Below are 24,392 nucleotides of genomic sequence, written 5' to 3'. Positions count from 1 at the left end.
CGCCACTTGATAGAGTGCGGTCCTGCAGACGCGTGCTGCCCGCAGACGCTTACTGCCCGGTGCACACAGTGCGAGCGGCCTTTTCTTTATTAGTGAAGTTTGTGATAGGCTCTCTTTAAGTTGGCTTTTTTCCCCTTCTGCTTCTAATAGATGGTCTTCTATAATAAGGTAAGGTTGAGAAGTGGGTAGGGGGCACATTCTGACACTCAGCCTAACCTGGAACTCACCTAGACAATTCACCATGATTCCTCTTCCTAAGCTTCAGGTGTATGCCTGACTGAGTTTCTTGTTTTGCTTGTTTCTGTTGTGTGCTAATCTACCTTAAAGCCCCCTGCATACGTGGCAACTACTCTGCCCATCTACCAACTTTTTAACATCCCAGATTCTCTAGCCAGGGGTTTCTCAACCTGTGGGTCGCGACCCTTTATGGATCAAACCATCAGAAAATATAGATATTTATATTACAATTCATAAACCATCGCAAAATTATAGTTATAAAGTCGCAATTAAAATAACAGTTGGAAGTCACCACAACATGAAGAACTATATTAAAGGGTCACAGCATGAAGTAGGTTGAGAACCACGAGTTTACATAATCAGGACTCGGGTATGGCCTGTTTAAGAAAACATTGGACTGTTCTTCTGGTATTCAGGCTCCTTAAAGATCTTGGCACTTTGTCCCTAAAACCCATAAGAAGCTGATCATTCCTAGATACTGGCCTGGTGGCATACCTTTTCTCCACTGCTGGCCTCTGCCCTAGGCTTCTTTTCAAGAAAAATCATTGAAAGATAGAAAATAAACTTCATGAATTAGATATGGTGTGTCCTTGAATTAGGACCATCCTGGACTTTCTGTTCATCCTATCGTCATTCATCTTCGGGATTCAGTTTTCTCAGCCCAGCGACATATTCGATGGAATGTGTGTTGGGTGGGGAAGGACACTGATTACCAAGGAGAGACTCCACTTTCAGCCCAATGAGGTCTATGAATTTTCCCTGAGTTCCTATCAGTTTGTGGGCTCAAGGCCCCCATGGAAAAGTCAAGGCAGGGCAACATAAAAACCAAATGACAAGCCAGATGTTGGTGTATGCCTTTAATCCCAGCACCCAGGAGGCAGAGGCAGGTGGATCTCTGTGAGTTTGAGCCAGTCTAGTCTACAGAGCAAGTTCTAGTACAGAGCGAGTTCAAGGACAACCAGAACTACACAGAAAAGTCTCAAAAAAATAAAAACCCCACAAACAAACAGAAACTAAATGACTAAGAGCTGCGCTTCCCAAAGAGTAGCAGGAAGAGTCTGATGAGCCAATCAAGGAAAGGACAGGTTCTAAGATTCTCTTGAATACTTGAAAACATCATCTGGCAATAGCCCCATGTAGTGGCACCACCCACAAGGCTGGGGCAGGAGGGTGTGGAGTTCAAAGTTAATGTGGGCTACCTAGCAAGAGCCTGGCTGTAGGTAATGCATGCATATATACACAATCAGAAGGTCACAATGTGAGTTTCCATTTCTCAACTCATGTTTCAAGTCTGCTGAAGTAGGAACCTCTGAGAGAGGGCTTTGGTCTGTGTTTAAGAGCAGATTATCTAAGAATGCTGTCATCGTTCTAGAGACCTTTCGTCGTGGGATAAATGGCTGGTTTAATTCAAGGTGCAGAGCAGGGTGATGAAGAGCAAGTCAGTAGTATTGTCTACTTCCCAGAAGCCCTTGTTGATCTGTGGTCTATCCATCCGAATGAGTTGTTCCCCACTTCCCCTAGAAAGAACTCACGGGTACTTGTCCAATCACCTAGCCTCGCAGTGCTCAGTCTGAGTATGGCACTAAACATTGTCTACTGTGCCCCAACGAAGCTATTTTCTCCCCTTCCTCTACACCACCTTTTTCTACATTGTTGTGTTGATGATATGGAAGTTTGGCACATCGCCTCCACCACCCCATATCAAACCTGCCCTTCCGTTTTTCGTTTGTTTGTTTTCAACATAGTTAATTCATGACTTTGGCAGTTTTTTTTTTAAATACTCTTACCTTTACAGCTTTCAACAGGGACCTCTCTGTTGTAACGAAGTTTTATGAAACCTATAATGGCCATTGTATGTTTGAGGTAGTAGGGAGAGAGACTAGCCACAAAAGTAGAGCTTTGCTTCCGGGCTAACAAGCATCCCTGAGGTCTTCCACAGCCTATTCATTGACTAAAGGTGTCTGTTACCCTCAAGAACCTGCATCCCAGTAAGATATAGCTTACACGATCACCATAGAGAATCTGCGTCCATCGACGTGAGAAACTGTAAAGGAATTTGTGTTTTCAGAAGTTTCTAGTCTTCCCATAAGCCCTTTTGTACCTCCAAGGCAATGGTTCTCAACCTTCCTAATGCTACAACCCTTCAATACTGTGCCTCACATGGTGGTGACCATCCCCAACCATAATTACTTTTATTGCTACTTCATAACTGTAATTTTGCTACTGTTAGGAATTGTAATGTAAACGTGTGTTTTCCTTCCGATGGTCTGAGGCAACCCCTATGAAAGGGTCCACAGGCTTTTGGTCCTTTGTCCTTTTGAACCTTTTGTTGGTTGAACCACAGGTTGAGAACCGCTGCTCTAAGGATTGGTAATAGGAAGGAGAGGGAGAAAACAGACAAGGAGAGACACTGTTAAGGTGTGAACTCTGGCTCTGGAGGACGATGACCTCGGTGGGAATGGGCCCAGAGCTAAGTGTTGTTCGCAGAGTTTTCTTTGTTTGACTTTCAGTATGCACAGGTCTTTGGAGATATCCAGATCTTGGCTGGCAAAAAGAGGCAGATGGTAAAGCCAGAGGGAGAGAGAAAGGATGAGGGGTTAGCATCCAGCAAATACTTGTTGAGCTAACGAATTCCTGAAACATAGCATGACTTGTGATGCTGGCCGTGAGATGATCAAAGTGCACATTCCCACTGAGACACACAGGCTGAGACCAGACAGTAACAGCATTCCTTTCTCCCCGCTCATACCCTCCCCTGCCCATCACGTCCCCAGGGGAAGACAATGATGAATGATGGAAGAGAGGGACTCAAGCCACCCTGGTGCTGGAGGACACGCTCTCTCTGTCTTAAGGATAGATTTTAAAAGTAGACAGCAACTTCAGAGCAGCTCCCGGGGATTTTTTTTAATTTTACTTATGTTTAAATAAACATTTTACCCTACCTTTGTCTTGCATTATTCTTTCTGATCTTGGGCATTGAAAAGGGGTCTCTTAAATACCAGGCAAGGACTCTATAACTGAGTCACATGCAGGCGCACTCTTTTTCTTTCTTAACTCAAGGCTGTGTCTCTTGCTAAGTTGCCCAGGATGGCCTTGAATGCTTATGCTCCTCCTGCCTCAGCCTCCAGAGAGGCTGGGATAATCAGCCTGTGCTGCCAGCCCTCCTGACTTTGTTACTTCTCTACCCTGAAGTACAATAAAAAGCTGTTCTCGTCCTCGCCTTCCAAAGAAGAGGGCTGGGCTTAGAAAGATTGGACAACAACATTTTTAGATCAAATAGCTATTGTGTTTTGTGTTAATATCATTCTCGTTATAGCTACTTCAGGTGAACAGGAAGTAGGGTTTACTGGTGGGGAGGCTTATTACAGACAGGGTTGCTATATATGCTTTCTCCAATGCAGCGCCCAACACTAGAAGAAGAAATGACAACTGGGAGTATGTTTGATCCTGTAGCCACTGGGAATAAGCCACTTGTCAGCCACCATGTTATCAAATTTATCTTTATTAAACGTAAAATCCCGTTCCTTTGATGGTGATGGCCAGAGAATCTGAATGTGGCTCCTGCATAGGGCTTTGTTTATGTTCTTTGTTTTGCAGCCTGGTGGTGACAGTCACAATGACATGGCCAGTAATGAACCCTGGCCACTGTGTCCTGGGGCTCCCCCAAAGGTTCCTTTCATACTTGTCTGGCATGAGATCAGAGACTTGCACGCATCCTTTAAAGGGTGGTCTGGAAGACCGTAGAGGGTGGCCATCCATATTCCTGCAATAGGTTGAATACATGCCCACGAGGCTGCTTTTGTACCCATTGCACGGAGCACACCCTGAGCTAGGTTGCAGTGGTTTTAAATGCTTTCAGATATAAGGGAGGCACCTGTCGTTTTTCTTAACCTAGTAAGCAATCATCCCCCACTAACTGGATAGCAGCACCTTTGAGAAATAACTCCCAAGTCCTTGTAGTTTAGAAAGAGACAGACGCCACCCATTTCCCCACTCCCCTTTCATTGGGAGGGTGTGACCAAGATATACCGGTTGTGATGCTGTACTAGGAACAGAATGATAAAAATGGAAAGAAAAGACAAAAAGAAAGCTGAGCAAAGGGAGGAAAACCCAAGAAAATCTTAAAGATATTGTTGGATTGAGGCTGAAGCTTACATAGCCATTGGCTTTTAGGTTTCCTGTGCCAAAACATTCCTTTGGGGACTCGCGCTATTTCAAGCAAAGTTCTGTGCCTTGCAGCTAAGAGTTCTGTGTAGCTGGATGTGGGAGGCTGCAGCATAGCAATTGGCTGAGGTGCAGATGGGTGCGAATAGGAAGGACCCCTCAATGCCAGAGTCAGGAACTGGGACTCCTTGTGTCATGATGGCCAAGGGATCGAGCTAGGAGTGTCAAGTCAGCGTGTGAAAGGTGAGTCAGAGAGGTCGTAACAGACTGGTGTTGGAGTTTTAGAGGAGATGTCCACTGATTGTCTTACAGAGAATCTAGAGAAGGGACTTGTGAGACTGGCTGCTGTGTTAGCAGAGAGGAAGGCGTGACAGACAGGCTCCCAGGTGCTCATCCACCAGTCCCCAGAACACCTAAAGGGACTGTCAAACACATCGATTCAAGCCAGGCTGGAAAGCAGACATTTGCTGTCCCCGGCAAGGCAACAGGAAAGATAGAAAAGAAAAAACTGATCCTGGGAAGACTGATTCCTGGGTCTAGATCAACCTCCTCCTGTGTGCCATCCATGTTTAAGGAAAGGAGGAGTTAAGCCCCTTTTAAGTAGGATGAACAGTTTGTCATGTAAATGGGGCAATTATGAGTGTGAAAGGGGGTAGAGCTATTAATAATTAGACCAAGTTGATATTGTTAAAGCAGGTTACCCACATTAAAAGAGCTATCACTAGAACACAGTCCTATATCAAAAAGCCAACCCCTTAGTCCTCCTCACCACCAGACAATTATTTCTGCTTGCCCCTGGCGAAGGCCAAGATGGTGGCTAGTCAGCTGAGGAGCAGAAAGTGGACCAGCCCTGAGCCTTTCCTTAGGAGACAGCCAAGACTATGGGCTAGATACAGAGGAGTTCTGGCCTCTGAAATGCAATGGCCAAGGGTGACTGAAGCCATTCATCCCAAGAAGGGGGCTATCCAAAGTTCCCATTACAGTTCAGTCAAGGAATGTGGTAAGAATCCTATCCTTACCTTACCTTACCTTACCTCACCTCACCTCACCTCACCTCACCTCACCTCACCTCACCTTACCTCACTTTACCTTACTTTACCTTGCCTTAGAAAAGATGACAGAGTAAACTGGAAATTAGCAAGAAATCTCTCTCTTCGGGGTAGTTAAGTTTTCCTTGTATGTGGAGGGGTGGTGTGGGAGATTGAACCCAGTATCTCACACATGATTGGCAAGTACTCTACCAAACTACCTCTTTCTGTTACACTTTACTTTGAAGCAGGATCTCATTATACATTCCAGATCTGAACTTGCAGCCCTCCCTTCCCAGCTTTCCTAACACAGTCACAGGTGAGAGTCACCACACTCCCTGCTAGGTTTGTAGGTTTGTTGTGTAGCGTTTTGTTTTGTAAGTTTTTTGTTTGTTTGTTTTCACTGTTTCAGCTCTCTCTCTCTCTCTCTCTCTCTCTCTCTCTCTCTCTCTCTCTGTGTGTGTGTGTGTGTGTGTGTGTGTGTGTGTGTGTGTGTAGCAAGGGCACCATGCCTGGAATTCAAGATCCTCCTGCTTCCGGCAATTTATGCTGTTCTTAGCAGCTTGAAACCCTTCCCCAGTGAGAGTCTCTGCTAGATGTTGACCCGCTTCTTCATCTTCATCAGGAGTTCTATTGGCATAAACACTGATCATGTTTAGTTAAGAGAAAACTATTAGAGTACATGGCACTGTTACATGTGTGCTTGCCATTACTGCAGAGACCTGAAGCATACTGAAGGGTATCTGGTATTGCTGAGGGAAAACAAGAAGTGTTTCCCTCTACTGACTGCACGCAGAGAGATCACATTTGTAGTCTAGCCATAGGCTGTCAGAAAGCTAGACACCAAGACAAGATGAGACGCTGTTTCCTTTCAGGTGTGGGGGATGCACTTCATGCATAGGTTGAAAGATACCCTGCTGACCTATGCGGACATTTTTAAAACTACATGTACAGCGGAAACGGAGCCAATCGGTAGACCACACCTGAAGGTTCAACATCCAGACACACACTATCTCACACCACCAAGTTCTAGCCCTGACCTCCTCATAGGTGATTGGGTCAGGGGAAATCAAATGACCAAGAAGCTAACTCAAAGAAAACACCTCTCCCTCTCCCTCTCCCTCTCCCTCTCCCTCTCCCTCTCCCTCTCCCTCTCCCTCTCCCTCTCCCTCTCCCTCTCCCTCTCCCTCCCCCCTTCCCTCTCCCTCTCCTTCTCCCCTCTCCCTCCCCCATCCCTCTCCCTCTCCCTCCCCCCTTCCCTCTCCCTCTCCTTCTGTGTGTGAATGTATGTGCGTGCATGTGTGTCTGTCTGTCTGTGCTGTATCTGTGTGTACTTGTGCACCTACATACATGTGTGTGTTTGTGTCTGTCTTTGTCTATCTGTCTCTCTGTGCATGGAGGGGGGTATGTTGGAAATGCTAATCGAAAATATAACACAAGGGCGGAAAGAGGAATAAGTGGTTAGTTAAGAGCACTGGCTGCTCTGGCAGAGGACCTGAGTCCAGTTCCCAATTCCTACATAGTGGCCCACAACTGCCTTTAACTCCAGTTCCAAGAAACCTGACAGCTTCTCCTGGCCTCTGCAGCACCAAGGCACACACATGATACACGTGCACAGATAGAGGCCAAGCATTCATACACCTAAAGCCAATAAACCGTTTTCCAAAGAAACAGTACATGTACTCATTTAAAAACAAGACAACGCATAGCTGAACGTGCTAGGAGTTCCAGCCCATGTGCAAACTCAAGACGAGAAAGGAAGAAAAGAGACAACACGGAAATTTCTTTGAGTTCAACCTATCTGCCCCAAACTTTCCTCCCACTTTTAGTCATGTGACTCAATCTCCTTCCTCTGCCATTTTGTTTTTATCTGATATCAACAGAAACTGTTCCAAGTGACCTCAGAGAGTTTGGATTGTGTGTGTGTGTGTGTGTGTGTGTGTGTGTGTGTGTGTGTGTGTGTGTGCGCGCGCGCGCGCGCGTGCGTGCGCAGTATTCCTCAGAAAAGGAAGAAGGAAAGAGCAAGACAGTTCAGAAGGGTGCATTTACAGGCACAACACCATCAACCAGGAACTTTTCCTTGGGAGACACTATTCTTCCACAGTCAGCATGGATGGGTTCCAGCTGACCACTGTGCAGGACTGAAATGGTGTGGGATGAAGTCAGTCATTTATGCCTTGCTTTGGGCGAGCGCAGCTGTGTTTCCAATATTCCAGTGGTTCATTCCCTTGAGGAAAGAGCGGCTGTTTTGAACATAGGCCCTCCGGGTTACCTAAGCATTCCACCAACTGAACTACATCTCCAGCCCTTGAAAGGTGATCTTTAAGCCTCAAAGTTCCTGTCAGCTTTCCGGCTTGTTCTTAGGTAACATTGTAGCTCCTGCTTTGTTTGTTTCCCGGAGGCTTTTCTCTCTTAAATCCTGCAAGCATTCCTTAACCTAGGACCTTCTCCCCCTTCTCCCCTCTTTTGCCAGGAGTCAGCATTCCAACTGCAGGCCAGCCTTTCTGCGGGCAGCTCCTTCTCATCCTAGCCTGACTGTCTAGATGGAGAGTGTGGCTCAATGGTAGGGGATGGAGTGACTAAGCTCAGCATCATCTCTGAGATCTTTATGCATCTCTGTCTGATGCAGCCGCCCTCCCTCTTTTGCGAGCTCTTTATTTTCTCCGTATCTGAAGTGACGGTAACTTTGCTCACCAGCTATTCTGACACAATGAGATTAGAGACATCTTACACATGGTTCTTTCCAAGAGCTTAACAAAGTAGCCAGCCTTTAAAGTATAAACTCCCTATAACACGGGTTGATTCCTAAGGGTTCATTCCTAACAACTATTTCGTTTCGTGAGCAGTTACCAGAAACATGGATGCTCATCGGTGGGCAACTTGTTTTGCATATGCCTTTCCAAAGTGATCTTCTTATGGAAGTGTACAGTTTGAAGGTGGATATTTCATTAACAAGTTCATATTTTGAAGTACATCTTGTTCCCCAGAGGGGACTTTGGGGAAATGGAAGTATAAGTATTTCCCATGTGGTCAAAGGAATTGGGTGGGGGTGGCCACGAGGAATGTTATCACTGGGATGTGCCTGGTTGATTGAGGGCTAGCCCTAAAATAGCATCCTGCCTGCATTGTTTCCCATAGCAAATGCCCAGCACTGGGTGAGCTTCATCTAGGCTGGAATCTCTGATCCTCGGGGCTGGGAAGAGGAGGAAGCTGTGAGTCACAAGGAAACCCAGACTCAGAGATTCCACTCACCTCAACACTCCAAAGGAGAAATGTATTTCGATTCCTGAATCGTAAAAAAACAAAACTTGTATCTGATTCAGCGACAGAACATGAAGTACTCGGCCACCAAGAAGTGACTCAGGGTAAGAATGTCCCTTTCCAGCTTGGTGTGGGAAATCGATGACATCATAGCAAGAGAAGACTCTCGAGATAGTAAGAACGGGAGTGAAGAGGCCCAGCTGTTGTTTGCAGAAGCCACAGCCATGTGCGTGGAATTCACTCTAAACTAAATGCCCTCTCCTTATTTAATCTGTGCAAACAATCTTGATTTTTTTTTCTTTACAATGCTTGATTCCGGGTGCCCTAGTATGAAAGACAGGGTCCTCAGAGCAGCCAGGCAAGAACAATAAATCTCACAACCACTCGATGCTGAGCAGGCACAGAAGACATTAGGAGCTTTAGAGATGCTTGCCCTGACGTTGACATTGAGCTACAGGGTGAGAATAGGCTTTCTGGACATTTCAACTAATGGCCAAACCCTGAGCTTTGTAAGACAGGAGGTGAGGCAAAATGGTTGTGCATATGGACTGGTTTGTGAGCAGATGAGTGTTGACTCAGAAGGACATCTCATGTTAAGAAAAAAATGTAAATAATCGACACAGCAGTGATGAAATGAAACCCTGACGGGGGAGGGGGAGGGGGACACCTATGCTGCCAGACACAGTGAAGGGCAAATAACCAGCCCCTGGAGTGGGTTGAATGGTGTTGTGGAGTTAAGCCACTTTGTCTTCTGTTTCTTCTGTTGTATCTTTACTCAGTGGCGATGAAGATTGCTTCCGTCAACAAGCTACTTTTCTGTAGTTTACACCCACCTGACACAGCGTTTTTGTTAGTTACACGGTTACTGAGGCCAGCGAGGCCTGCACTCCTGTCTCAGGAGTTAGGTCAGTTCTTGGGTCTCACCAGGATGTTTTCCATGGACATTTTTTTTTTTTACTGTGAGGTTTTATTCACGTCCATCGTTAAATAAACCAGTTTAACAACTTCAAAGGGTCAACTGAAAAAGGTACCAGTCAACCCGTGTACCTGTTAAATATACGTAGAAGTTATTAGTCTGTGGAGGATGTTTTTGGTGTTGAGAAAGGAATATCGGGTGAATCAAGAGGCAGGGGTTTCATATTCTGCCTTTACCCACACCTGTTGTAATGGTTGGGTCTCCTCTGTGTGAAGAGACCAGAAATTGGAAAAAAGTTTATGCCAAGCTGGGATCTCATCATGGGGTGAGACCGCCACAAAGAGTAAAGTTTTGAGTGAATGCCTTGAAAGCTAACTGAATGAGCATAGTAGGGACAGATGGAAGCTCGCTTCTGCCGGTCAGGCTTGACCCAGCACCTGAGGTCAGCTCCTGTGGCTTCTCCGTCTGTGCTGTTACAGCCACCCTCGTTCCTCATCCTGTACTGGACTTGGTTTCTGAGCCTGGAACCCACATACAAGCATCCAGGCTACAGGAGTTGGGATGGTGGCCATTGGCCTTCAGTGAATCCCAGTGATGAGCAGCAGACCCAGAGGCAACAACCTTTTTCTGGTAAGGGCCAGAGAGCAAATACTTTAGACTTTGTGCTCATACAGTCTTTACCAGCTTCCCCGTTCTGATGGTGCAGGGCAGAAGTAGCAAAGACAAGAAGAAAATGAACCAACACAACTATGTCCCAATAAAGCTTTATTTACAAAAGCAATGGGCCAAGGCCAGGACCCTGACACCACAGTTTACTGCCCCCACCCCATTGATCTGTTGAGAGTCCTTGGATTTCGGTGTTTTCCTCGTGTCTGTCTAAGTGTTAGAATTTTAAAACATCATACTTTTAAAATGTGTGATAAGTTAGAATTTTTTGTTTTGTTGGGTTTTTTTATTTGTTTGTTTGATTAAATGAATGATTTTCTTTTTGAAAGCTAAAAGAAAAGAGTAAAAGGGCCAGACTCACAGACACCTCTGGGAAACCAGAAGTCCTGGACTGACTACAAGGTGGCAGAGGGAGGCACTGTCAACTAAACTTACTCAGGAAAACCCTGGGGCACTTCTCTAGCAGACCTGGCTGTGTGGTATTTCCTAACTCTGTCTCCAGCCTGGAATCCCACATCTACCCACCAGAAGGAGTATTTGGAAAGAATGGGGAGGGACTAAGTTCCTGGGCTTTGTGTTTCTCACGTCTCCATTAAAGTGCAGGTGCTGTGGGCAAGGCGTTCATTATCGACCTTCCAGGTAAGCCCTCAGCTCCCTCAGGCCACGTTGTAGTCAAGTTGTCTGATGGCACAGCCAGGCGAGACAAGCATAGCTGGGTGTGGTCCAAATCCACCTCCCCTTAATGTCTAGTCTGGTGTCTGTCTAGGAGCAGGTTTTGGGGGAAATGGTGATGTTAACTATGGAGGGCTTCATATGTTCCATAGCTTCAGCTAAAAGTTAAAATTAAATAAATCCATCCAGCACTACAGAGGCAGAGGCAAGGCAGAGAGACAGAGGAGAGGCAGAGGCAGGGGCAGGGGCAGGGGCAGGGGCAGGGGCAGGGGCAGGGGCAGGGGCAGGGGCAGGGGCAGGGGCAGGGGCAGGGGCAGGGGCAGGGGCAGAGGCAGAGGCAGAATTTCTGTGATTTCAAGGCCAGCCTAGTCTATGTAATGAGTCCCAGGCCAGGCAAGGCTACATATTGAGACCCTGTCTCAAGAAAACTAAAAAATTTTAAATAGGCATTGCAACATCTTGATGATTTTACTAACATATGTAATTATACACAAAATTGATCTTATTATGGCATTTTCATATATTCATACATTTTATTATGTTCTCCCCCATTTAAACTCTCTTGACCTCCCACCAATTTTCTGCCTCGTTTGCCCTCACCACCATCAAATCCAGCAGTTCCTACTGTGGGACTTGTTGAGGTAGAGCGTGTCTGAGTCCCTGGAAAGTCGGGTACACACAATAGATGCCTCCCTGCTCCCTGCCCAATTCCTGACCTGAAACACATGCCACACTTCCCACCTAAGCAAACGTTACCTGTGGTCACTCAAGCCCAGAACAGAGTTCTCCGTGCTAATGAGGTACCTAGAGGCCCTGAGGATTTACCCAAAAACCTCCCTTCTCAGACATTCCTCCCTGCAAAAGGTATTTAATCTCTGGTCCACTCTGAGAGGTTAATGTGCAACAATTTTCCATGACAATCAATCAATAAACAGTTTGGAACCAATGACTGTCTCTTCCATCGACACCACCATGGAGGGAGAATGGAGCCGACAAAGCTGCCACCTAAGTCTCCCATAGAAGGCCTCTCTGCCCTTTGAGACAACCCCAGCTACCTTTGCCAATGAGCTATCCTGGAACTCCAATTTCCCAGACCTCAGGCTCATTGCTATAGGTCCCCAATGGCCTTGCCTCAGGCCCGTGGACCCCGGAACCTTCATTCCCAACACTCTAGTGGCGACTAGATGTCCATGGGTTAGGACCCCAACTTCAGCCTGCCCATACCTTAGACTGCGTTCTCCCACTCCCTGAGCAGTGTTCAGTGCTTCCCCTGAGGCCCAGCACCCAAAAGAGGCTTGAGATAAGCGCAGTCAAGCTCACTGCGGTTTGCCTCCCCAGTGGCCACACCTAGGAGCAGGGCAGAGTGTGGTCCCACACCTACTTCTCTTCCAGGAGGACTGTGGGAGCCAGAGAGGGTTAGTAACCTGAGCTGATCATCACCACAGAGAATTCAGACACACACCTTACGCTGCCATCCTGGGAGAGCCACCATCAGCTCACAGTGAGGAAAAGAAGGGAAACTCTGGCACTGTTAAAGCCTGCAAGCTGAACAGTCAAAAGCAGAAGCCCCGGGGCTGGGGATTTAGCTCAGTGGTAGAGCGCTTACCTAGGAAGCGCAAGGCCCTGGGTTCGGTCCCCAGCTCCGGGGGGGGGGGGGGGGGAAGCAGAAGCCCCAGGCTTATTTCCTTGCATCTGACCCCTCCGTTTTCTTTATCGCATCATGTTGTCACCGCACATCAGATGTGTGAGTGAGCACTGCGCCTTGATCCTGAAGACCAACCAGGGAGGAGTGCCCATCGGTTTCATCAAATGGCTCTTACACAGCCCAGTGCAGACGCCGAGGTCTACTGGTGTACACTGTGGGTGTGCACAGTCCTCAGTGGTGGGGGATTCACAGCTAGTGTAGAAAATAAGACATGCATGTTAGAAGATGCAACCAACATACAATTGATGGTGCTTTGTACTAGACAAGCAAAGAATACTGGGAACACGCAGGGTCACCCAGAAGGCAGGTTCTGAAGACTGGAGAGGGTATTTATCTTCGAGTAGCAGAATCATGAGATGGGTGTTTGGAGCTAGAGAAAGCACCAGGTTGAGCATAGCTAGGCTGGGCTGACGGGTCAGGAAGGGCAAGCCAATATCAGATGGTGCAGATCTTAAATACAATGTACGGCCATTGGATTTCATTGCAATAAATAAGAACAACAGTGCCAACCCCAGGCTTGTGTACGGCCTTGACCACTCTGGAGGCTGCCGTGCAAGCCAAGCAGGAAAAGACCCAAGGGCTCTGGAAAGGAGAGGGGACTTCAAACCCAACCCCAGCTCTGCCATTTACCAGCTGCGTGGCTTTGGGCTGCTCAATTTCTGCTTCGGTTTATTCGTGAGTAAAATGTGGGCAGCCTCCATCACACATGGGTCTGGGGCAGCCATGTGCCAGCCTTGTTTGGATGGGCCAGGTGGTAGATATTTTCCTTTCTGTAGGTCACAGTTTGCTGCCACTGCACAGCATGGGGAAGTGCATCGGCAATATGTAAACAAGCGAGCATAGCTGTGTTCTAATAAAACTTTATTTGCAGAACAGGCCAGCTAGCTGAATTTCACATTTGAGTCATAGTTTGTCAACCTCTGTTATGAAAGATTAAGTGAGCCCTTGTCTGAAGAGAGATGGGGGAGGAGTGAATGGTGGCAGAGAGGAGGCAGGGGGACAGACTGGGGGGGAGGGGTCACTACAGTCAGGATGTAAAAAAAAAAGAAAGAAAGAAGAAAAGAAAGAAAATAAGTGTATCTCTTAAGTAAATAAATAAAGATTAAGCAAAATAATGTTTACAAAGCAGTTACTATAAAACAGATTTGAAGCTGGGCCTGGTAGTGCACATCTTTAATTCCAGGACCCCAGAGGCAGAGGCAGATGAATCTTTGTGACTTCAAGACCAGCTTGGTCTTTACAGTAAGTTCCTGGCATAGCAGAGCTATGTAGTAACCCCTGTCTCAAACAAAAATTTAAATTAACAATTGCAATATTTTAATGATTTTTATGTGTACAGAATTATACACGAAATGGGTGTCATTGTTATATTTTCATATATGCAAATATTTTATCACATTCTCTCCCATTCCTCTCTCTTGTCTTCCCCTATGCCCCCTCTTCCTGTCAGGTCCTCCTCCCTTTACTTCATGTCTTTGTCAGGGTGGGGATGTGGGGGGGGAGACTATGACACAATGAGTTCGATCAGTTTAATTAGGATTTCTCACAAGAGCATGAGTGAGAGATTTGCTGGTGCCTGGGCCCCTTACCAGTGGCCACACCACTGAAGAAAATGTCTCTCCTCCCAGCAACCATTAACCATCTGTATAAATCTTCAGGGAAGGGCAGGTACAGGTGTGCCCCTCCCCACTCTGTGATAGATGTTCGTGGGCCCAGTCTTGCACACATCCTGCACAGATAACCAAAGCTTTGAGTTTAATAGCGAGACCGCCTGGAAGACAGCATTCCACCACACCCCTCACCTCTGCTCACTCTCATTCCCTGTACCCCTTCTTCTCGATGCTCCCTGAGCTGCAGAGAGGGTGACTTGATGTCCTGCTTAGGCCTGAAGTTCCAACAGCATTTTATTCTCAGCACCCAGACCAGCTAAAAGTCTTCACCTTCAAGGCCTATAACATCCCCGGGCTCCGGCTTTCTACCGTCCTTACAGTGCTGCATCCCGACTTTGGCCATCTCTGGATGGCGTGTGCCCCATCACCACACTGCTGTAATTGATAATGCTGTATGTGTGCTTCATCACTCCTTTTTCTGTTATGCTGGCTATAGTGATATTCCCTTAAGATGGGTTTCAGGACCAAGAGTTTGGGCATTTCTTAAAAGCGCCGTTTACTAGCAATATAAGGAGAAGAGACATTCCTTGGTTACAGTCACAAATGAGATGCACGTCCAGGTCTGGGTTGAGAAGAAAGGAAGCCTTATCGGCCATCCAGTCTCTTTCCTTCAAGGCTTGGGGGGTAGGGGGGAGGCTTCGGGTGGGGTGTGATGTGCTTGAGTTCCCCTGTTGGCCATGGGTCAGAACTGTGTAATGTGTAAGGGAAGTGCAGTGACAGGGCGCCCCCTAGCGAAGATAGTCCAGAATTATCAGTTCTGTCCATAGCTACCGTTCAATTACTGTATTCAGAAATCTAGTTTCAGACAGATATGATTGTTCACTCCTGTAATCCCAGCTATCTGGGAAACTATGGAAGAAATATCTCGAATTGGAGGCCATCCCTGACTACGTAGCAAAACTCCATCTCAAAAAGTAAACACGGGTTTCAGCACTCAAGCTTATGTAACACAGCGGTGTTTCAGGAGATTCTCTCTTGCTGCCTTCACCCTGCCCCCACTCCTTTATCTTTTCTTTTCCTTTTGGATGCTCCGTTTGTTGAGACAAGGTCTCACTGTGTATTTCAGGCTGGCCTTGAACTTGTGACCCTCCAGCACTCCCTTTCTAACTCCTGGGATACAGGCATGCACCACCACACATATATTATCTTATTCTTGGTGAAAACACCTTCGCTTCAAACTGTCCTTCACCTGAACCCACCCATGGACCAGTTCCGAGTATCAGCACAGTAACCAGCAGACGTATCATGGAAGACGAATGGGCTGACCAGGATTTATTTCGCTGTCCTTTTGCTTTGCTTACAAAGTCTCCCAGGTAACCGTGTTTTAACAGTTCAAACTCTTGTGCATTTCACCCTCTGGGCCAGTAGGATAAGAACTCTTTTTCCTTGTTTGACTTTACTCTAAAAGCACTGACTGAGCCTTGCACCCAGTCTGGGAACCGGTCCTGATAAATACCCAGGGCCCCCAGGCTGCAGCCGTGTCTACTTCCTCCTTCGATGACCGTATGGGATGACCTTCATCGCATGGCTGACTTCCCCTGGAGCCTGGGATGTATTAGTCCTGTTTCTAGATACATGGCCAAGAAGGTATAGTACTGGGATGAGTTCAGCCCTTGTCGGTCCCGAATTTGCAGCAATCCTCCTGTCTCAGTCTCTTGAACACTCTACCTGGCAATGTTTGTTTATTTTGAACTCTCAGTTTCTCCATGTTCTTGTTAAGCTCCAGCCAAAAGACTTGTATATAGACATCATCTGTCAGTATTATCCTCTAAGGCTTTGCGTATGCTGTGGGCATGTTAGCCTCCCAAGTGCCTTGGAAGATTTGCAAGAGCTAAGCAAATGCTCAGTTGTGTCTAATGGGGTCCTATCCCAAGACCCAAAAGCTGGGTGTAAGACTGACAAATCTTCCTGATTTGCCCAAGACCAAGGGGATCTAGAGGGGGCAGAACCTTGATTTCAAAATTGCCAAGGTCTTGGGTGAAGTGGGAGGTGTTGACTGCTTCACTGGCTCCGGGGTTCAGAAGCATGCGGAGCCATCTAATGGAGAAACCTGAGAGAGGCAGGATAAGAGAGACTCTCAGCTCATCTCTCCAGAGATGACCAGAAATAAAGAATTGTGCGTCGAGCAGAATCAACTGAGCAGTCGGGTCTGGAGTTCGAAGGGTCAGGGAGCTCTTCCCTGAGTGTAGCGGTTAGGATTTGACACTCTCAGTGGATCAGAGGCTCCAACACACAGTGCACAGCACCTTTTCCTTCCTCTTTATATGTCCGCCATCACACTCTGAGCACTCTGAGACTTAGAAGGGTGAGGGTGTGGTGAGAGATTTGAATTGCATCTAAGGGCTCATGTGGTACATCAGCCGGCACCCTTCCTGAGACATCTGGATGCCAGCACAGAGGCTCACAGATGATGGAGAGTTCAGAGAACAGCAGAAGCAAGCCAGTAACTAGGGGTGATAAGCAGTCAGGGGGGAGAGAAGAGTAGCCACAGCATCTCTGGTCAGCTAGGAAGCGATGATGCAACTTCCAGGAATCTTAGAGGAAAACCACCCAAAGAGCTAGAGTTATACACCTCGGGAAATTTCCAGAACTACTTAGAGGAGTAAAGCACTTAAGGAAAGTACCCACGGGTAGTTATGGGCATGAAGGCAGGAGATGGGGATGATTCCTGTAAACAGAACCTGGGCTATCATTACTTGAGACTGCCTAGCAAGACCTGAGACATACAAACTCTAATCACACCAGGCTGTTATGAGGACAACGTTGCTATCAGGGACACATGCTTGAAATGTTTCCAATAAAATATCTGGGTAACCCCAAGCCCAAGTCAAGAAATAGAACTTCAGAATTATCCCAGAGGGCCACCCCGAAGGCTTGCCATCTTCTTCAAAGAGACTCACCATAGGTTGGCCTTTCAGTTCTTGAACTTCAGATAAATGAGAACACATGTAATTCTTTGTTTTCCCCTTTGACTCAGCACTGAGGAGGAGAGTCGTCCATGTGGTGACATCCGGCTTTGGTTTATATTTTCAGCACTGAATGGCATCCCATCAGATACATGCTCAACGCAGTCCTCCGTTCTATTTCAGGTGGTCTTTTGTGTTGTTTCCAGTTCAGACTTCTAGGCGAAGCACTGCCGTGAGACTTCACACTGCGTGGACTTTTGTAAAAGTTGGTACATTTCCGCTGTGTACAGGTCTGCATGTGCCACAAGCACCCGTGTGGAGGTCAGAGAACAACTTGGGAGAATCAGTTCTTCCCTTTCTCCACATGGGTGCTGGGGATTGAACTCAGTCAGCCTTGGCCACGGCCTTTAACCCAATGAGCTTCCTCACCTCCCAGACAAAGTTAAGTTTTGTTCTCAGATGAAGCAGATTTTTTTTTTCTGGATCCTAACTATTAATTTTTTTCCTTGAATGTCACCAACAGGAATCCTCAAGATCCTGTTACAACTTGGCTCTCAAAAATCCATGAAGTGAGGGAAACGGTGAAAACTTAAGGAAATAGGACCTCACTGTAGAAAGGAGGTCAGGAGTATGCGCTCTTGAGATATTCTCTCTCTCTCTCTCTCTCTCTCTCTCTCTCTCTCTCTCTCTCTCGCACACGCACACACACACACACACACACACACACACACACACACACACACACACAGAGACAAAACTGTATATGCCACCTAGTCCCAATAGAGTAAGTGTTCCCACCAGAGTCACTCTCCTCTTTACAGAAACATCAGGGCCACGTGACTGTGGACTGAAAGGAGGGGGCTAAAGTCTTTCCTCTGTCCAGTTGACGTTTTTACAGTTCTGTCACAGCCGCAGAAAGCTAGCTAACATGAATGAATGGCTTCTCTCTTTCTGGGGAAGTTGAATGTGTTTGTAAGAGATCTGGCTTGTAGATAATTCATTTCCACTGAGTGTGATCAGCATGTGTCTGCGATTCCAGCACTTGGAAGACTGAGGCAGGAGGCAGGAGAATTGCTATGAGTTTAAGGCTTAAGTTTGGCTACTTGGTGAGTGCCAGGACAGAGAGAGAGGGAGAGAGGGAGAGGGAGAGAGGAAAGTTTACCAGATGACAGATAGCAGGATTAAAAGTGCTTTCCACATAAGTCTGTCTACCTGAGTTCAATCCCTGGAACCCAAGTAAGGGTGGAATGAGAGAATGGATTCCACGTAGTTGTCCTCTGACCTCCACACACACACATGCTGGGACACATCTTACACAAACAGTGATAGTAATAGGTAAGATTTTTTAAATTCAAAAACAGAAAAGAAGAAAATACAACACTTACACGAGAACATTTCCTAAGCCAAGCACCGTGGTGCACACCTGTGATCCCAGCAGGTAGGAGCAGGAGGAGCGGGAAGGAGTTCGAGGTCATCTTCCTCTAGTGAGTTCAAGGCCAGCCTGGGCCACATGCTGTGTAAGTCAGTCCAACAATCACCCTGGCTTGTCAGACTGCACTTGGATGCAATTGCTTCTTCGATCTGTTCTTGCTGTCCTGTCCAGTGTTTATTTACATCTCCCCAGGAAAAGTAATGCTACCCTTGGTTCCTGAATACAGATGGTTTGGGAGAAGTTTCCTTGTGCCTTCTCAGCAGTCCGAGGGTGGTGCACTCACTGAAAAGGGAGGCAATCCCACTGTGGCTGACTTCACCACGTGGTGTGTCACAGCGTGCCTCCATAGTTTAACTCCAGGTCGTAGTTGAGCTTCCCTGCCAGTTGAGGCTGCGTTACCTGTCCAGAGAGATTGTGTCCCTCTACGGAGGGATTACAGCAGACTAGCATGAATGTGTGACGACTTCCACATTAGCCTCTGATTTGACAGGTGAATTGGATACAGAAGAGAAGGAGACCAGGTACTGACTTTCTATTCTCTACAGGGAAACAAAGAATGGCCATGTGGCTCCCAGTCTAAATGAATCAAAACAATTCTGATCACAACAAACTTGCCGAGGCAATGCAGACAGGAGTGACAGTTGCTACAGTATTTTCCTAGGGGAACAAAAAGAAACATATATTTTCCCCAGATAGCATGGCATAAAGAAACATCTATTCTCCCTAGAGAGCATGGCATAAAGAAACATCTATTCAACCCAGATAGCATGGACAGACCAGATAAACAATGACTCAAAAATGAGCTGCACCACTCAAAAGCCAGCCACTAGACTGGGTACTGGGTGACTGGGTGACTGGGTGATGACTTCCCTGGAGCCCCCTGCTCAACATGCAGGCAGTCACTGAAGACTCCTTTTCCTCTTCCTCATAAGTGCTTATTGCTTATAAAACATGGGAGATGGGACCCATGAGTCTTCCTCCTCTCTTAGGAAAGGACATTTTAGTTCCAAAGAAGGAGGAGCAGGAGGAGGAGGAGGAGGAGAAAGAGGAGGAGGAGGAGAAAGAGGAGGAGAAGGAAGAGGAGGAGGAGGAGGAGGAAGAGGAGATCACAAGATCACATACAAGCTGTCCACCAGATACCAAGTGGATGATAACATTTGCCCACAAATCTGATGGCCTGAGTTGGATCTCGGGATCCCACCATGAAAGGTGGAAGGAGAGAATGGATTCAGAGCATGTGCACCATGTATGCATACATATTCACACATATCTCAAAAAAAAAAAAAAAATAATAATAATAATAATAATAATAATAATAATAATAATAATAAAGAAAACACATCCCAAAAGGGAGCAGGAAATTAGCAAAGAAGGACTGATTCAAACAAAGACTGAAGCAGCATGAACACCAGATTCTGCAGTTCTGAATCCGGCATCCAGGTCACGTGATATCATCATACTCCCTCCAAGGGGCTTATGTGGCCCCTGCACCCCTCCACCCGCAGTCCATGTGGCTAAGTCCCTGACTGATGCTACTGCTTTTCTTCAGGCTTCCTCAGCCAGCATCCCATCTCCCTAGCACATTAGGATCATGGCCTCTCCTCTGTGATGGGGAAAATAGACACATTTAATCAAATTACACAGTGACTGAGCAGATGGGGAAAGCGCAGCTGGAAGAGGAGAGATATGTGTCTTTGAAGGATGCCATGGTGGCAATGAACTAGAACCAGCCATCCATCCAAACAGGAATTTCCTCCCGAGGGCATACCTCACTTTGTGCATTCCATTCTATAAAATGTGCCACTCACAATTAGTAAATGAGTGTGCAGCATGGGGAAGGAGAGGGATTTGTGTTTCTGCCTTGGGTATCTCAGTGAGGCCTGGCAAGTGAACAATTCAAACAACTGATAGGGTGTTCACAGCCTTCGACGCCCCGCCGCCACCCTCTAACACCAGCGCCGCCTCTCACTTGCTGAACTGCAGCTGAAGGAGAAAGGGGGTAAGCAAGGAGGTGCCCATACCATGGCTCGCACAAAGCAGACTTCCCGGCAATCCACTGGTGTTAAAGCACCCAGGAAATAACTGGCTACAAAAGCTGCTCGTGAGAGTGCGCCCTCTACTGGAGGAGTGAAGAAACCGCGTTGTTACAGGCCTGGTAGTGTGGCACACCGTGAATCAGTCGCTATCCACTGAACTTCTGATTCGCAAGTTCCCCTTTCAGTGTCTGGTGCGAGAAATTGCTCAGGACTTCAAAATAGACCTGCGCTTCCAGAGTGCAGCTATTAGTGCTTTGCAGGAGGCAAGTGAGGCCTATCTGGTTGGCCTTTTTGAAGATACCAACCTATGCGCTATCCACGCCAAACATGTAACAATTATGCCAAAAGACATCCAGCTAGCACGCCGCATACAGGAAGAACGTGCTTAAGAGTCCACTATGAGGGGCTGGGGATTTAGCTCAGTGGTAGAGCGCTTACCTAGGAAGCGCAAGGCCCTGGGTTCGGTCCCCAGCTCCGAAAAAAAGAACCAAAAAAAAAAAAAAAAAAAAAAGAGTCCACTATGAGGGGAAACATTTCATTCTCAAAAATATTTTTTCCTCTTCTTCCTGTTATCGGTAGCTCTGAACGTTAGATATGTACCTAAGTTTATGACTGCGAGTGGAAACATAGGGGACAGAATCAGGTATTAGAAGTTTCCCCACGTTCATTTGTGTGTGAATTTTTAATATAAATGCAAGATGCAAAGCATTAATGCAAGCAAAATGTATAAATAAACCTGTTAAAATGTTCTGGACAATGCCAGCATTTGGATTTCTTTAAATAAGTAAATCTCTTATTGAGAGCAACAAAGTGGTGTTTGAAGCATCTTCTCTTACAGTAGATTCCACCCACTTTTATAATGGAGGTGTCCTACATGCAAGGAGGACATATAGGACAGCACGTTTTTAACGTTGTATGTCTTCTGTGCTGTTCCCGTAAGTTTGCTATTAAAATGCATTAAACTATTAAAACCAACCAGTAGGGAGGGAACGTGCACGTGAAGCGGGAGTCATTGTGCTGAGTCTGTTCTTCCACATGGTGCTTCACAACCCTCTGGACCTCCAGTTACAGGGGTTCTGACACCCTCTTCTTACACATAAAATAAACACATATTTCCCCACTAATCAATATACTTACTTATTCACTTTACATCCTGATCACAGCCCCCCTCTCTTCCCAGTCCTCCTCTCACATGGCCCCTCCCAGCATCCCCTGCCCTTCTCTTGAGAAGAGGGAGCCCCCGCCCCCAGATACGACATATCAAGTCCCTGAAGGACTAGGCACACCCTCTCCCACTGAGGCCAGACAAGACAGTCCAATTACAGGGACAAGGCAACAAAGTTGGGGACAGCCCTGCTCCAGTTGTTGGGGGACCTGCACGAAGACCAAGCCACACATTCACAACATATGAGTGGGAGGCCTAGATCCAGACCGTGCGTGCTCTTTGGTTGGTGGTCCAATCTCTGGGAGCCCCCAAGGACCCAGGTTAGTTGACTCTGTTGTTCTTCCTGTGAGGTTCCTACCCCCTCTGGGTCCCTCAATTCTTCCCCCAACTCTCCTACAGGACTCCCTGAGCTCCCTCTAACATTTGACTGTGGGTCTCTGCATCTGTTTCTGTTAGCTGCTGGGTGGAGCCTCTCAGAGGACAGTTATGCTTGGCTGCTGTCTGCAAGCACAACAGAGCATCATTACTTGTGCCAGGGATTGGTTCTTGCCCCATGGGATGGCTCTCAGGTTGGGTCTGTCATTGGTTGACCCCTTTCTCAGTCTCTGCCCCAGCTTTGTTCTTGTATTTCTTGAAGACAGGACAAATTTTGGGTTGAAGGTTTTGTGGGTGGGTTGGGGTCCTTATCTTTCTTCTGGGAGTCCTGCCTGACTATAGGAGGTGGCCTCTTCGGGCTCCATATTCCCCAGTTCTAGGCATCTCAGCTAAGTCACCTTCATAGATTCCCTGGAGCCTCTCCCACCCCAGGTCTCTGGCACATCCTAGAGATGCACCCTCTAGCCCACCCCCATCGATTTCTCTTCACTCTCCCAGTCCTCTCTCCCCATCTCTCCCTACACCTGACCCCCCACTATGGAATTAGAAAATATCTCCTGAGAATTCACTCAGGATAACCCAGACCCAAAAGGACACGCATGGTCTGTACTCACTTATAAGTGGATATTAGCCATAAAGTACAGAATACCCATGCTACAATCCACAGAGCCAAGGAAGCTAAATAAAAAGAAGGGCCAAAGGGGGGATGCTTGAATCTCACTCAGAAGGGGAAATAAAATAATCATCAGAGGTAGACAGAGGGAGGGAATAAATAAATCTTTTCAAAGAAAGAAAAGAAAGAAAAAAGAAAAGAAAGTTCTACTGACTTTTCTTGAGCGCCATCTGGTGGATACTTTTCTAATTTCCAATCAGATGACAAACTGGGCTGGGACAGCTTAGATTCCACTCTGGGAGGATCAGATTTTGTTTCAGTTCAACGGCACTTTTGCACAGTTAGCACCCTATAGACAACCAACTCTTCCTGTCAAAAGAGTAAACACTGATGTCATATAAGCCGGATGGGAGTATGGAAGTCCACTGTGAACTGCTACGGGGGAGGGGTAGAAGAGTGGGTGAGTGGGGTGAGAAGCTGAGAAACAGACTTCTAGGCCTTTCTGACTGCAAAGGCCAGTGCAGTCCTGGAACTGAGCAGGAAAACCCATACTAGGCTCCAAAGCACCTCAAACCTGTGCCCAGAGTTCTTGCAGGGAGCCTGATAGCATTTTTCCTGAACCTAATTAATGTCTCATAAAGGAATGGACACGGGTCCTCTCCCCAAAAGGGACATAATGTGACTTAACTTATCCATGTCACTTTAGCACTGACCCCCAACTCCACAGTTCCAACCCACAGAGAGCGGATCTCAGGACATCAGACAACAGTTTTCCTTCTACTGGAGAATGCCTTCATTGAGAAGTCCAGTAGCTTTTCATAGATATAGAAACAGGTTTCTTAGCTGGGCACAGCGCTACATACTTGTAAACCCAGAATTCAGGAGACAGAGGCAGAAGGATTATTAAAAGTCCAAGGTCGGGCTGGAGAGATGGCTCAGTGGTTAAGAGCACTGACTGCTCTTCCAGAGGTCCTGAGTTCAATTCCCAGCAACCACATGGTGGCTCACAACCATCTGTAATGGGGTCCGATGCCCTCTTCTGGTCTGTCAAAAGACAGTGACAGTGTGCTCACATACATGGAATAAATAAATCTTTTTTAAAAAAAGTCCAAGGTCACCCTAAGCTACAGAGTGAGACCGTGATTCAAATATGAAACGTAAGCTGGCTGTGCTGGCCCATGCCTTTAATGCAAGCACTCAGGTGGATCTGTGAGTTCTAGGCCAGCCTGATTTATATAGTGAGTTCTAGTATAGCCCAGCCAATAATTAATGGGTGGCAAGATAGTTCAGTGGGTAGAGGCCCTTGCTGTCAAGCCTGAGTTCAGTCTTCAGGACCCACATGGTAGAGAGAGGGAGCCAATACCTACAGGTTGTCCTCTGACCTCTACATGTGCACTGTCAATAAATCTACTAAAGACTGAGAAAAGGCTCAGAGGAGTAGCCCTGAGGATATGTCTTGATTGGTAAGAGTTTTGTTTACCATGCATGAAGCCCTGGGTTTGATAGTTACCACTGGTCTAGGTTCAGTCCCCAACATCATATAAAC

General features: G+C 46.8%; 1 long non-coding RNA gene and 1 pseudogene across 1 annotated transcript; both read left to right on the top strand.

The window, feature by feature from the left end:
• The first annotated feature begins 29 nt into the window (after nucleotides 1–29).
• On the top strand, nucleotides 30–8,954 carry LOC120100892 (uncharacterized). The gene is made up of 2 exons (XR_005501143.2): nucleotides 30–168; nucleotides 8,568–8,954. It is a non-coding gene; the product is annotated as an uncharacterized LOC120100892 (long non-coding RNA).
• Nucleotides 8,955–19,758: 10,804 nt separating this feature from the next.
• On the top strand, nucleotides 19,759–21,489 carry H3f3l (histone H3.3 like; annotated as a pseudogene).
• The last annotated feature ends 2,903 nt before the right edge of the window (nucleotides 21,490–24,392 follow it).

Source organism: Rattus norvegicus, chromosome 2 (genome assembly GCF_036323735.1).
Source record: "Rattus norvegicus strain BN/NHsdMcwi chromosome 2, GRCr8, whole genome shotgun sequence".
Lineage (NCBI taxonomy): Eukaryota > Metazoa > Chordata > Mammalia > Rodentia > Muridae > Rattus > Rattus norvegicus.
This window is presented reverse-complemented; position numbering and strand designations above follow the sequence as displayed.